This window comes from Sarcophilus harrisii, chromosome 3 (assembly GCF_902635505.1).
Source record: "Sarcophilus harrisii chromosome 3, mSarHar1.11, whole genome shotgun sequence".
Lineage (NCBI taxonomy): Eukaryota > Metazoa > Chordata > Mammalia > Dasyuromorphia > Dasyuridae > Sarcophilus > Sarcophilus harrisii.
This window is the reverse complement of record NC_045428.1, coordinates 547378092-547390748: the sequence shown is the minus strand read 5'-3', so window position 1 is coordinate 547390748 and position 12657 is coordinate 547378092. Positions and strand designations below refer to the sequence as shown.

General features: G+C 37.1%; 1 long non-coding RNA gene across 2 annotated transcripts; it reads left to right on the top strand.

The window, feature by feature from the left end:
* Nucleotides 1-13: 13 nt before the first annotated feature.
* Nucleotides 14-5887, top strand: LOC116422794. Of its 2 annotated transcripts, none has more exons than XR_004233333.1 (4): nucleotides 14-261; nucleotides 874-1311; nucleotides 2551-2649; nucleotides 5529-5887. It is a non-coding gene; the product is annotated as an uncharacterized LOC116422794 (long non-coding RNA). The 2 variants fall into 2 exon arrangements; XR_004233332.1 differs by having other exon boundaries at nucleotides 14-319.
* Nucleotides 5888-12657: the final 6770 nt, after the last annotated feature.

Below are 12657 nucleotides of genomic sequence, written 5' to 3'. Positions count from 1 at the left end.
ATATACCCGTACTCCCCCAGGACCCCCCTCGCCCCGCCTCCTCTGACTCCCGTAACCCTGGCAACCAGGCATCGCCAGCCCATTGGTCGATTCCGACACAAAGCATTCGCCCCCGGCCGCACCCTGCCCCGCGACACACACCTCAGCATCGTCCCCTACCACCGTCGCCTGACTCCTGGACCTCACCCTCCACACTTCCCCGTCCACATCCAGTGAACCCAAAATGCTTCGGTTTCCACAGTAGAGTCTGGTCACAAAGAGGTAGCTTGTTCTCAGCATCCGGGCTCCAGAAGGAAAGGCCCAGACATCCCAATGATAGGTGATTTGGGAAGAGGAAGGCTTCCCAGCAAAATAGGGCATCCCCTCCCAATTCTAAATTCTAAATCCAAGGCGGATTTGTTACTTGTCTTTCTCTCAGGACCCAGATCCAACTCATCTCCTCCAATCTGCTTTTCCTTTACATCCCAGCCAGATTTTTCTTCTCTGAGATACTGTCCTATCAAATTAAGGGGCTGGACAGAAATCCTAGGATTTCATACTTGAGAGGGATCCACAACCATATTTCAATCACTTATTTGATACTTGAGGGAAATGAGGCCCAAAAGAAAAATCACCTGGAATTAAAAATCCAGATTCATAGATCTAGTGATGTTTCTAATACTCCATGCTAGATGGACTTGTAAATTTTTTGTAGCCCTAAGGCTCAAGTCTCTAGAGACCCCTTGGCTCTTGTCATTTAGGCAAGGCCTTGCAGTTCATGGCTTCTCTTTCCACACCTTCTGCCAATCCCAGCACTGAATGTGGGCACATCACTTCACTTTCTCCTCTTTCTGTAAAAGAACCAAGGGCTGAACTTGAATACTTTCTTCCTAGATCCAAGATTCTCCAAGGCAGGAGTGTGTAAGTCCTCTGAGGGAGAGATGGTGCCTAGAGATCCATAGGATCCTAGAATGTGAGATGGAAGAGAAGGTAAAGGGCATCTAATTCAAGTCCCTCATTTTACAACTGAGGAAAATGAGACCCACAGATTAGTGGTAAGGTCAAACAGAAGTGTGTATATGACAGACTAAGGCGTGAACCCACGTTCTCAACCCCAAAGCTAGTGTTCTTTTCACTGCATCACAGATTCAGACACAAAACTTAAAGATATAGATTTCTTTGTAACCCTAGTGTCCAACACAGAGTTGGGTAAATAGAAAGCACTGCCCCTTTGTGGAAGAGGAGACAGTAAACGATCCAACCCTGAGCCCTGGATCTTGATGATACACATCAGCTTCCCAGAAATGGATGGTGCAGTAGAAAGAATCCTGGGTTTGTATTCTAGTTTTGCCATTTACTCCTTGTGTAGCAGTAGGCAAGATGCACACCCTTGTTGGACCTCAGTTTTCTCATCTATAAAAAAATGAGGGAGTTGGATTTAATAACAAGTTAATTTTCATCCTGGAATTTCTCATGAATTTCATCTCCTTCTCTAAGACAATACCATTGTATTCAATGCCCGGGGAGTTCCCCTTTTAGTATCAACACACATTTTATTGAGTAATTGTTATATGCCAGGAAATATACTAAGCAATGGGGCTACAAACCTAAGAGTGAAGCAGTTCCTGCCCTCAAGGAGGTTATATTCTAATGGAGAGAGAGAATAGGAACATTTAAGTGTATATATATAAAATATGTGTACATAAAATATATATAATAGAATACATGTATATATATATGGAGGGAGGGCACTGTGGTTGTGATAACATGTTCTTTGGTATTTTGGGAGCTAACATTGGTTACATAACTTCTGTGACTTTGATTATCTGTTTTCAGAGTTGACATTTATATATGTAAAAATGAAGATTCAATGATATAGAGGTTTTCTACCTGGATGACTGGGAAGATAAACATGTCTTCAACAGTTTGGAAGAAAGATAGATTGGAATTTGGGGAGATATAATGAATTCTACTTTAGACATGTTGATTGAAATGCTCCTTAGACTTTGCTGGAAATATACTATAGGCACTTGGTGTTATAGAACTGGAGCTCAAAAGAGATAAGGATGGAATCTATAGATTTAGGTATAATCTATATAGAGATGATAATTGAATCCATAGAAGTTTATGAGGTCACTGAGAGAAAGTAAAGAAATAAAAAAGAAGAGGGTCCAGAACAGAGTGTTGGATCACACCCATAGTTAAAATGACATGGGTACAGAAGAGAATGAGAAGCAGTGTCATGAAAACCCAGGTGAAGAGAGTAGTCAGTAGTATCAAATGCAGCATACAAGTCAAGGATAAAAATTGAAAAGCAGCAATTGGACTTAAGGTTAGGAGATCATTAGTAACTTTGGAGATAATAGTTTCAGTTGAGTGGCAAAATCAGAAGCCAGATTGTAAGAAGTTGAAAGAGAATTAGAGAAAAGAAAGGGGAGAGCAAGTGTATCTAGGTTTCTTCAAAGAATTTGGCTGAGAATGGAGGAGGGGGAAAGGGGAGAGATGTAGGATGACAGTGAGGGATGATCAAATCCAATGAGATTTTGTCTTGATTTTTTTTTTCATGCATAGGGGTATGTTTGGAGACAGCAAGGAAAGAACCAGTAGATAAAAATTGAAGATTGGTGAGAGGAAATCTGCTTAAGAAGATGAAAAAGAATCAAATCAAAGGTACATATAGAAAGGGTGGTCTCTGGAAACTGGAGTAAAGAAGAAAATGGTGGGAATGATGTTAATCTGTTATGAGAAGAGATAGAAAGGTTGTCAGGTGAGGAAGAAGGGAGAAAAGGGAGTTCCCAGTGGAAAGTCTCAATTTTTTTTTGTAAAGGACTTTCCAAACTATCCCTGAATTCCCAACCCAAGATCTCTAGTAACCTGATCTCCATCCCTTTGTGTTTTGTTCTCTAAGTTCCAGGACTTACTGCTCCCAATTCTTATTTACCTTCCCCCTTCTCCTGTTACTTCCATTGCAACTGGACATGAGTTTGTCCTCTCCTTCAATTTTCTTTTTTCCCCTCTGTCCCCACATTGTTCAAACCACAAGAGTCCTAGTCTTCCTTTATCATTTGTTCTTTTCATTTCCCCTCTCCCAATGGAAGGAAAAACATGGAAATACAGATTAGTGTCACCACTACTTCACAAATAGAAAATAACATCACACAAAGACAAGCCCATCCATCACAGAGGCAGACACTTAAATGATTGGTCAACACCAAAAGGAAATCTCTAGTGAAGTACCATAGGACTTTATGCATGGCTATTTAACATTTCTATTAATGACTTTGATAAAGTCATAAATGTCATGCTTATCAAATTTACAAGTGCTCAAGGACTATGAGGAATATGTTGGATGATGAAAGCAGCTGAATGGGCTAAAACATGAGTCATGACTCCAATGTAATTAGATGAAATAATATTTTATTACTTCAATGATATGTGACTTGTGGTGGGTGCTACCTAATACAGTATAGATGGCAACTCCCCTGGATACATAGTCTTCATGATCATCACCTAGTAGCAACCTTTCTAGTGATAAAATGCTCTAAAATTAGCTAGGCCAGTACTTGAAGCACAGACTTAGTCTATTTCTAGACCTGAATTTGAAATTCTGTTTTAGCTTAGTGAGAACTTTCAAAATTTGTGGTCCACTGGTATAGAATCACTTTTTGTCAAGGGAGCAAAACAAGGATGGGTATGTATGTTCCTTTGAACCAATGAATCCTTCAGTGACAGGAACTCCCAGTATAGACATTTTCTCTGCTGATTCAGCTTAGTAATACTGTAAACTTATCATCTTAGACAGTTGCCTGAGACGCTGAAAGGTTAAAACCCATACTCCTACAACTAGGAGATATCAAAGGCAGGGCTTGAGCCAAGGTCTTCTGATTCCAGTATCAACCCTATATTCTTGATGCTATTCAGCCTCTTGTGATTCAAGCATCACAAATTTAGAGCTAAAGCAATCAGAGAAAGTATCTGAAGGAAAGCACCTCTACCTAGTCAAATGTTGAGAAAATTGAGCCTCAAAGAGACAGAATAATAAGAGAAGGAAGCACTGTCCAGGAATAGAGGAAAGCCTGTGCAAACACACATTTTTAAGTACCTGCTATGTGTCAGGCCCTATATTAAGTGCTTTCAAAAATTATTTCATTTGATTTTCAATAACTCTAGCAGGCAGATACTGTTAATGATCCTCATTTACAACTGGGGAAATTGAGGTTAAGTAACTTGTCCAGAGTCACACAGCTTATATGTATTTGTGTGTGTATACGATATAGATAAGTATGGACTTGAATTCAAGTCTTCCTGATTGCAGAACTAGTGCTCTATCCACTGAGCCATTCAGCTGCTTTCTATTCCCTCTCTATTTAGAGATAGATTTAACATTCAACAGACAGCTAGTAATCAAGTTTGGCTTGTAATTGAGTGCATAAAGAGTGGATGTTATAATCTATCTTTGTGTGTATTTTGAAGATAAAAAACTATTATTTAAAAAATAAAAATAAATTGAGTGCATAAAGAGGAAAAATATAAAATAATGACATTAATTAAAAACCCGCAACAACACAAGACCAAATAGATCCCTGGGATATTCCTCCAGAAACTTATCTTCAAACTAGCATTTACCCATTAAATGACTATTCTTTGGACCTAGTCATTCAACCAGCTTCAAATCCTCTTAATTATTTTATCATACATATTATCTAGTACAGTGCTTGCCATCTTATTCATATGGATGGCATAAGGGACTTGGTCAAATGTTTTGCCAAAAATCTATACAGATTTTACCTATAGCATTTCCTAGGTCTATCAGCCTGGTAACTCAGAATATGACATATTGTCATATGAAATAATGTTAGATTGGCCATGATATGTTATTTCTGAAGCCATGTTGGCTTTTAAGTTTTCCTTTTCTAGAGGCTCATTCACCATTAAAAATTTATTCTAGAACTGAGTTCAAACTCATTCGTGATTTACTGTGTCTTCTTCTGGGGCAACATTTACTTTCTCCAATTCTACAGTTCTTCCAGTCTAAGATTCCCAACAGAAGTTCAGCAGCAAAGCTTTGCTAGAATGTGCTGAACGAGTTCCAAAGCCAATTGTCAAATGCAGCATGATCATTTATATGTCAGAAATACATCTCGGCTTGATTTATTATTTTGCCTAACTTTTAAAGGAAAAAAAAGTTAATACAGATTCATCTTAAAAGTGGTCAGTGATAAGGAGATGAATTTTATCTGTTTTTGTGAGGCAATCTGGGTTAAATGACTTACCCAATGTTACACAGCTATTAAGTGCCAAGTATTTGAAGCCTAATTTGAATAATACTCTATTCACTGTGCCATCTAATATAAGGAGATCATTAAACATTAGCAGCATACTGCTCAACTGTCAACATGTACTAGGATGTGAATGGATAAAAGGACATAGTTCATTTGGGTCTAGTGACTTAAATTCTTCAAGTCTAGTAGTAAGTAGACTCTTATCTTACTATCTCCTTACTGATCTAAAATTTCAACTAACTATGACTTTTTCCTTTTCTTTTCCAGTCAAAGCACCACTCTCCTTGGCAGAGAAAATAGAAACCAAACAATAATTGGTTATATATACCCTCTCTCTATCTGGCATCATCCATCCCCAAACAGGGGTCCTATTCCTTTTTTGATCTTTTTTTCCCAATATACTTTTATTTGGAAAAAAACACTTTTATGTTATTTTCACACCAACCTCAGCTGATCTTCAACTGTAATTCTCCTGATACTTCTTTTCAAGACCATGTCATGACTTTCTATTTCTTTTCCCTTACTCATCTTTGCTTCCATCTCCTACACGTCTTTTTAAAAGATTTTTACTGATATTTTTTATTTTCATTGCCTACATTTCCTCTGTATTATTACTTCTCCCTTCTCCCCAAAATCTATTCCTTATTTTAAAAAAGACATTTTTAAAGGAGAAAAGAGAAAAAAATTATTAAAACCTATCAACACATTGAAAGATGTCCTTGTCTTTTTTTTAAGTGTAAGTTGGTCAATAAGTTCCCTATATAACTAAATTGGTCTCCTCTCCTTTTCTTCTTCTTTTGTTTGTGTATGCCCTCAGATTTTCATTTTAAGTGTTTCCCATCTCTTCTGAGCTGACTTCCTTTATGTATTTTAAGCCATGGGATACTACCTAATCTTTTTCTGAAACTTTTGAAATCTGCTTCCCCAAACCACAGAATGCATGTGAAACTATGAACTGCTTCCACAAGTTCTCAGAATTTATTACTTGGTCTTCAAATTTCCCATCATTTCAATTGACTCAAATTTATAAGAATCTAAGCCATTCTCCAGTTGATAAATGGTCAAAGGATATGAATAGACAATTTTCAGATGAAAAAATTAAAACTATTTCTAATCATATGAGAAGGTGCTCTAAATCACTACTGATCAGAGAAATGCAAATTAAGACAGTTATGAGATACCACTACCCACCTCTCAGATTGGCTAAGATGACGGGAAAAGACAAGGACGAATGTTGGAGGGGATGTGGGAAAACTGGGACACTAATACATTGTTGGTGGAGTTTTGAACAGATCCGGTCATTCTGGAGAGCAGTTTGGAATAATGTTAAAAAATTTATCCAACTGTGCATACCCTTTAACCCAGCAGTGTTTCTATTGGGCCTATATCCCAAAGAGATCTTGAAGGAAGGAAAGGGGCCTGTATGTGCAAAAATGTTTGTGGCAGCCCTTTTCATAATGGCAAGAAACTGGAAACTGAGTGGATACCTATCAATTGAGGAAGGGCTGAATAAATTGTGGTATATGAATATTACGGAATATTATTGTTCTATAAGAAATGATCAGGAGGAGGATTTTAGAAAAGCCTGGAGAGACTTACATGAACTGATGCTAAATGAAATAAGCAGAAGTAGGAGATCATTGTACATGACAACATCAATATTATACAAAGATCAATTCTGACAAACGTGACTTTCCAACAGTGAGACGACTGAGGCCAGTTCCAATGATCTTGTGATGAAGAGAGCCATCTAAACCCAGAGAGAAGACGGTGGGGACTGAATGTGGATCACAACATAATATTCTCACTCTTTTTGTTGTTGTTCACTTGCATTTTGTTTTCTTACTCATTTACTTTCTTTTTTTGATCTGATTTCTCTTGTGCAGCAAGAGAATTGCATAAATATGTTTATATATATATTGGATTTAACATATATTTTAACATGTATTTAAAAAATTCCCATCAGTAATCAGTTCCTTTTCGATGGTGAAATGAGATTCAGAATAATAGTAGTTCTTATTACTCCCTCTATCTCTTATAAATATAAATTATTGTAAAAGTAAACCAGGAATTTGTTAGCTGTTTTGCTTTGGCAATCCCACAGATGCAAAGATATTAGAAGCCCACATCTCTACTATGTCATGCCCAAGTCAGATTTGCTAGATCAATTTTCCAAATTCCTCTTCTATTTCCTCATTCTTTCCAAAGGGGAAGAGGAGGCTTAAATTTTTTCCCCTCTCTTTCTCTCTCTTGTTCTTTATCCTTTGCCTTTATTTGTTGCAAGGTTTTAAGACTAAGAGAATGTGGGCTGAAATGGTACACTTTAGAAAAGAATGGGTTTATAGAGAAGATAATGATTTCTATTTTAGGGGGTCTGAGGAAAGACATCCAGGAAAAATAGAAATGAGATAGAGATTGAGATGGTCATATCAGAATCCACTGAAGGAGCTGGGATTGTTTCATTAGAAGAAGGACTGGGAAGAAATGATAACTTTCTTCAAGTACTCTCAATAACATCATTTGCTAACATTATTCTCTTTGGCACAAAGGACAGAAGTAGAAGCAATGGGTAGGAATTGCAAAAAAGCTTTAAGTTTGCTGAAAGGAAATCTTCCTGCCAAGTGCAATGGGAAGTGTCTAAAGGCAGTAGCCCTCCCCCTCATTTCAAGTAAATGCAGGATATCATTTGGTGGGTGTCTGTTATAGGAGATTTGTTTGGGGGGGATGGATAAAACTAGATGGCCTCTGATAATATTTTAAAATTCTATGATTCTGAGAGTTGGAGAGCAATTGTGCTTAGTGCCCCCTGTCTAAACTTAGCTGTTACCATGGAGAACTACGAGGCAAGTGACAATGGAATGGTCCCCAGTTGAAAGCAATTCTAAGGAAATTGGAGTGAGGTGTGACCAAGCCAAAAGAAAAAGAGAGACAAAGACAGACAGAGACAGATACAGAAACAGAGAGAGAGAGAATGGGACAGGGTGACAGAAACAGAAAAAGGTAGATGAATGGATAGATGCATTCCCACATAGAGTATTTGAGTAAATGAACATTTATTGAGATAATTCTTTCTCACCCTTTGTTCCTTACACTGATACTGATACCCAGTCCCTAAACTCAGCTTTCATTAGCTTCCTTTCAATTCAGTGCAATTCAAAAACATTAAGTTCCTGTGAAAAACTCTATATTCAACATCAAAGATACAAATGAAAAATGATAATTTCATATTCGTTGAAATTGTCAAGAAAAATTCAGAAGACACAAATAGAAACTATTCATATGAAGAGGAAAGAGAATAGTTGTATAAAAAAACTAATGTGGATGTACAGGAAACTGGTTCATCAATTAAATTGACCTTCTCCAGATGCAGAATAATCCATTTTTGACATAGTCAATGTAAGAATGTATTTTGCTTGACTGTGCATATTTATTACAATAGTTTTGCTTTTCTTTTTGTGAAGATGGGAGCAGGAAGAGGGGAAAGAATAGAGAGCAAGGGAGGAATTAGAGGGCAAGGAAGAAAGAAAGAAAAGAAAGAAAGAAAGAAAGAAAGAAAGAAAGAAAGAAAGAAAGAAAGAAAGAAAGAAAGAAAGAAAGAAAGAAAAGGAAGGAAGGAAGGAAGGAAGGAAGGAAGGAAGGAAGGAAGGAAGGAAGGAAGGAAGGAAGGAAAGAAAGAAAGGGAGGGAAGGAAGGAAGGAAGGAAGGAAGGAAGGAAGGAAGGAAAGGAGGGAGGGAGGGAAGAAAGGAGGGAGGAGGTAGGAAGGAAGGAAAAGAGGGAGGAAGAGAGAGAGGGAGGGAGGGAGAAAGGAAGGGAGGGAGGGAGGAAAAAAGGAAGGAAGGAAGAAAGGAAAGAGAACTAAGGAAGGAGAAGGAAAGAAAAGAGGGAGGAAAGAAGGAAGGAAGGAAGAAAAAGAAAAATAATTGAGGCATCCTTTTTTAATGCATAGAACAAAAGGAGACAAAAAAAAGCAGTTAAACAGGATAACTTTAAAAATCCTAAGTTGAACTTAATATATACTTTAAAAAGAAAAGCAAGATCTACATAGGAGACCTGGAGTTTCAAATCCAATTCTCTTTTTCTTTTGCACAGTGCCCATAGAAATACTAATTTTATGTAGTGTCTGTTTGGGGGAGGGGAAAGAAATAGTCCCCAGTCTTTAAGGAGCTTAAAGTCTAAGAGGAGAGGGAGGGCAAGCTAGGAGATGGTTGAAAGTCATGCTGCACAGTTGATAACAGAGTGAACCTCCAAGTCAGGACATTCTGGGTCCAAATTCTTCCTCTGTGTGAATCTGGTCAAGTCAATTAACTTGATCCCTCAAGCACCTCTCTAAGGCTATATGGTACAAAACAGTTAGCAATCTATTTCTTTTTGTTGTTTTTTTTTACTATTACTTTTTGTTTTTATATCAAAATTATTTCTGAATCTACTCTACCCCACCCCCACCTAAAGAGTCTTTCCTTTAAACAAAGAGCAACAGTTAATCATCTGACACAGTAACAGTCTGACTGCTGATACAGCATTCCACATATATAGTCCTCCACCTTGCCAAGGAAAAGAGATTCATATCTGCTTTTGAGATTTTGTTTCTTCCATTACCATAAAAAAATATAATCGATGAAAAAGTATTTATTCATTACTCTGGGCAAAGGATTATGCTAAATTTGGGGAATACAAATAGAAAGTCAGAATGTCCTTGCTTTCAAAGCTCTCATATTCTAACAGAAGGACACAATATATACAGAAAGTTTCAGATGCAAGTCACATGGGAAGAAATCATGGAACTTAGTATGCAGCAGAGAAGTAAATGGTAATACATCTTCCTTAATGTTATCTCCATTCATAAAACCATATCTATCTCTTGATATTGAACCATTTAGGACTTGAATGTCAAGAGCTTTCTTTTCTGCATCTTCAGAAATTGTGGCTGCCAAAAAATAGAGCTGCTGCATGTACAGGGTTGCAACTCTACAAGGATCAGTTCCCAAGATGACAACTTAAAAGACTGAGCTAAAATCAGAGCCATTGGTTGGGAAGGGGAGAAGGGATGGTGCTGTTATGCTTGGATACAATTACCTGCCCACTAATGACAGTTGATCAGCAATTTGCTAGAAAATTATATTTTCTTCTATTTAAAAAAATCTTTTTTTCGGAACAGCTGAGTGGCACAGTAGATAGAGCATTGGAATCTGAAAGATTCAAGTTGAAGGGCAGCCTCACTTATTTGGGCAAGTCACTTTTGTTTTCCTCAGTTTATTTGTTAAATGGGGATAATAATAGCCACTGAACATGAAAGGGAAATCCACCTAAAATTCTTAATTAGATCACAGATCATGAAATGCTAATTAATTACCCTAATTATATAATTTTACAGATAAAACTGAGGCCCAAAAAGATTGTAACTTCCCCAAAGCTACATATAAAAGAAGCAGGAAAGCCAAAATTTGAACTTCCATTTTTCTCTAAAAATGGAAATAAAATGGCACCTACTTCAGAGGCTAAGAGGATGAAATGAGGAATATATATATATATATATATATATATATATATATATATATAATTTTGAAATCAGGAAAACAACATAGAAATGTGAGTTATTATTATTATATTATTATTACCACCATGTTCTCTCATTACCAGTATATTCCAAACTCATCATCCTCTTTACTTCTCTTGGACAGTGTTATCCTTGGAAACCTGCTCCAGGGCTCTTTCTATCAAATCACCTGTTTTCTGCAAGAACATAAGGGGAATAATAAAACTCTTAATTTCATAGTGTTTTACTATATGCATAGTATTTGCATATACAAAGTACTTTCCTCACAAGCCCATACAAGTAAATTATTCTAATATTACAAATGGGGTAACTGAGGGTCAGACAAATCCGACAACTAGAAAGCATGAATAAGATTCAAAATCAGTTCTTGTAAGTACACCACCCTTTCCACTACATAACACTGTCAGAAAATCTGTGAGCTCCAATTCTCCCACTTCAAGAGAGAACTTGAAATAGAAAACCAGAGTGCTGAGTCATCTTCAGGTATGTAAATGTTTTTACAAAATTATTAAACAAGGATTCTTGTCATGCTCCAACATTGAAGAGGGTGTTGGGGCATGGGGGAGGGGAGTTCAGACAGTTATCTATAATAAAACAAACTAGACAATCTCAAGAAGGCCTTATCACAGGTTCGCCTTATTTCAAATGATCAACTAGTGGAGATATACCAGTTAATCAATCAGTCTGCAAGCATTTATTAAATTCCAGGCTAGTCCTGAGGTTACAAAAACCAAAAATGATGAAACAAGTCTCTCCTGGTCTCACAAAGCTGATGCTCAGCTAGGAATCTGGTTGGAGCTGTCCTTGGCCACAGGTGCTGACTCAACTTGCTATTCTCAACTTCCCTCCTGCTCTCAGTAGAGGTACTGACACTGTGACTTTTGTAGTCCCTCCATGTGTACAGAATGCCAAAATAGCTGAACGAACACTGAGAAATCCCCATTTTAAGTAGACTACCAAATAATACACTTGTATACTTTGTTGGTGAGAGATAGGGGAGAGGGTAATTGATAACCAAAGGTGGGGTGCAAAATGATCACCACCATACTTTCTCATTACCAAGTATATTCCAAACTCATCATCCCTTTTACTTCTCTCTGATCCATTGGATATAGACCAAATATTGAACATTCTCAGAGCAGTACATTCTCAGGTAGTATAATAGGTAGAGTTCTAGGCTTAAAGTGAGAAAGACTTTCTCAGTTCATATCTGGCCTTGGACACTTACATTTACCTTGGGCAAATCACTTAATTGTGCTTGCCTCAGTTTCCTCATTTGTAAAATGAACTAAAGGAAGAAATGGCAGACCATTCCAATATACTTGCCCAGAAAATCCTAGATGGGATCACAAAGAGACACAACTAAAAAGACTGAACAACAAAAATTGCACATTATAGTCCCTAGCTCCATAGTTTCACATTTCACCTAAGGATAGGTCAGTGTATATCAGTGACTAGGTAAAGTGTCACAGGGAGAAACAATTCCTTACTAGATAAGAATTGTGGGAATTGAGTGGGAATTTGAGCAATCATAAGCCAAAATAACTTACTGGGAACAGTTTTAACATTCCTTGAGGGAATTAAAGTTTAAAGGTTAAGCCATAAATGAAAGAGACTGGTTGCAGAAGATTTTCATGCTGAGAGATAATAATAGCTATTATTTATCTAGTGCTTTAATATTTGCAAAGCACTTTACATGTTATCTCATTTGGTCATTAGTAAAGATTAGGATCAGAGTAAGAGGTAATATATGGTAAGAGTCAGAGATCTATTTGTCCAAGTCAACTTCTAATCCCAAAAAGTTTTAGCTTTTTACAACAGCCATGTTCATTCTCAACTTT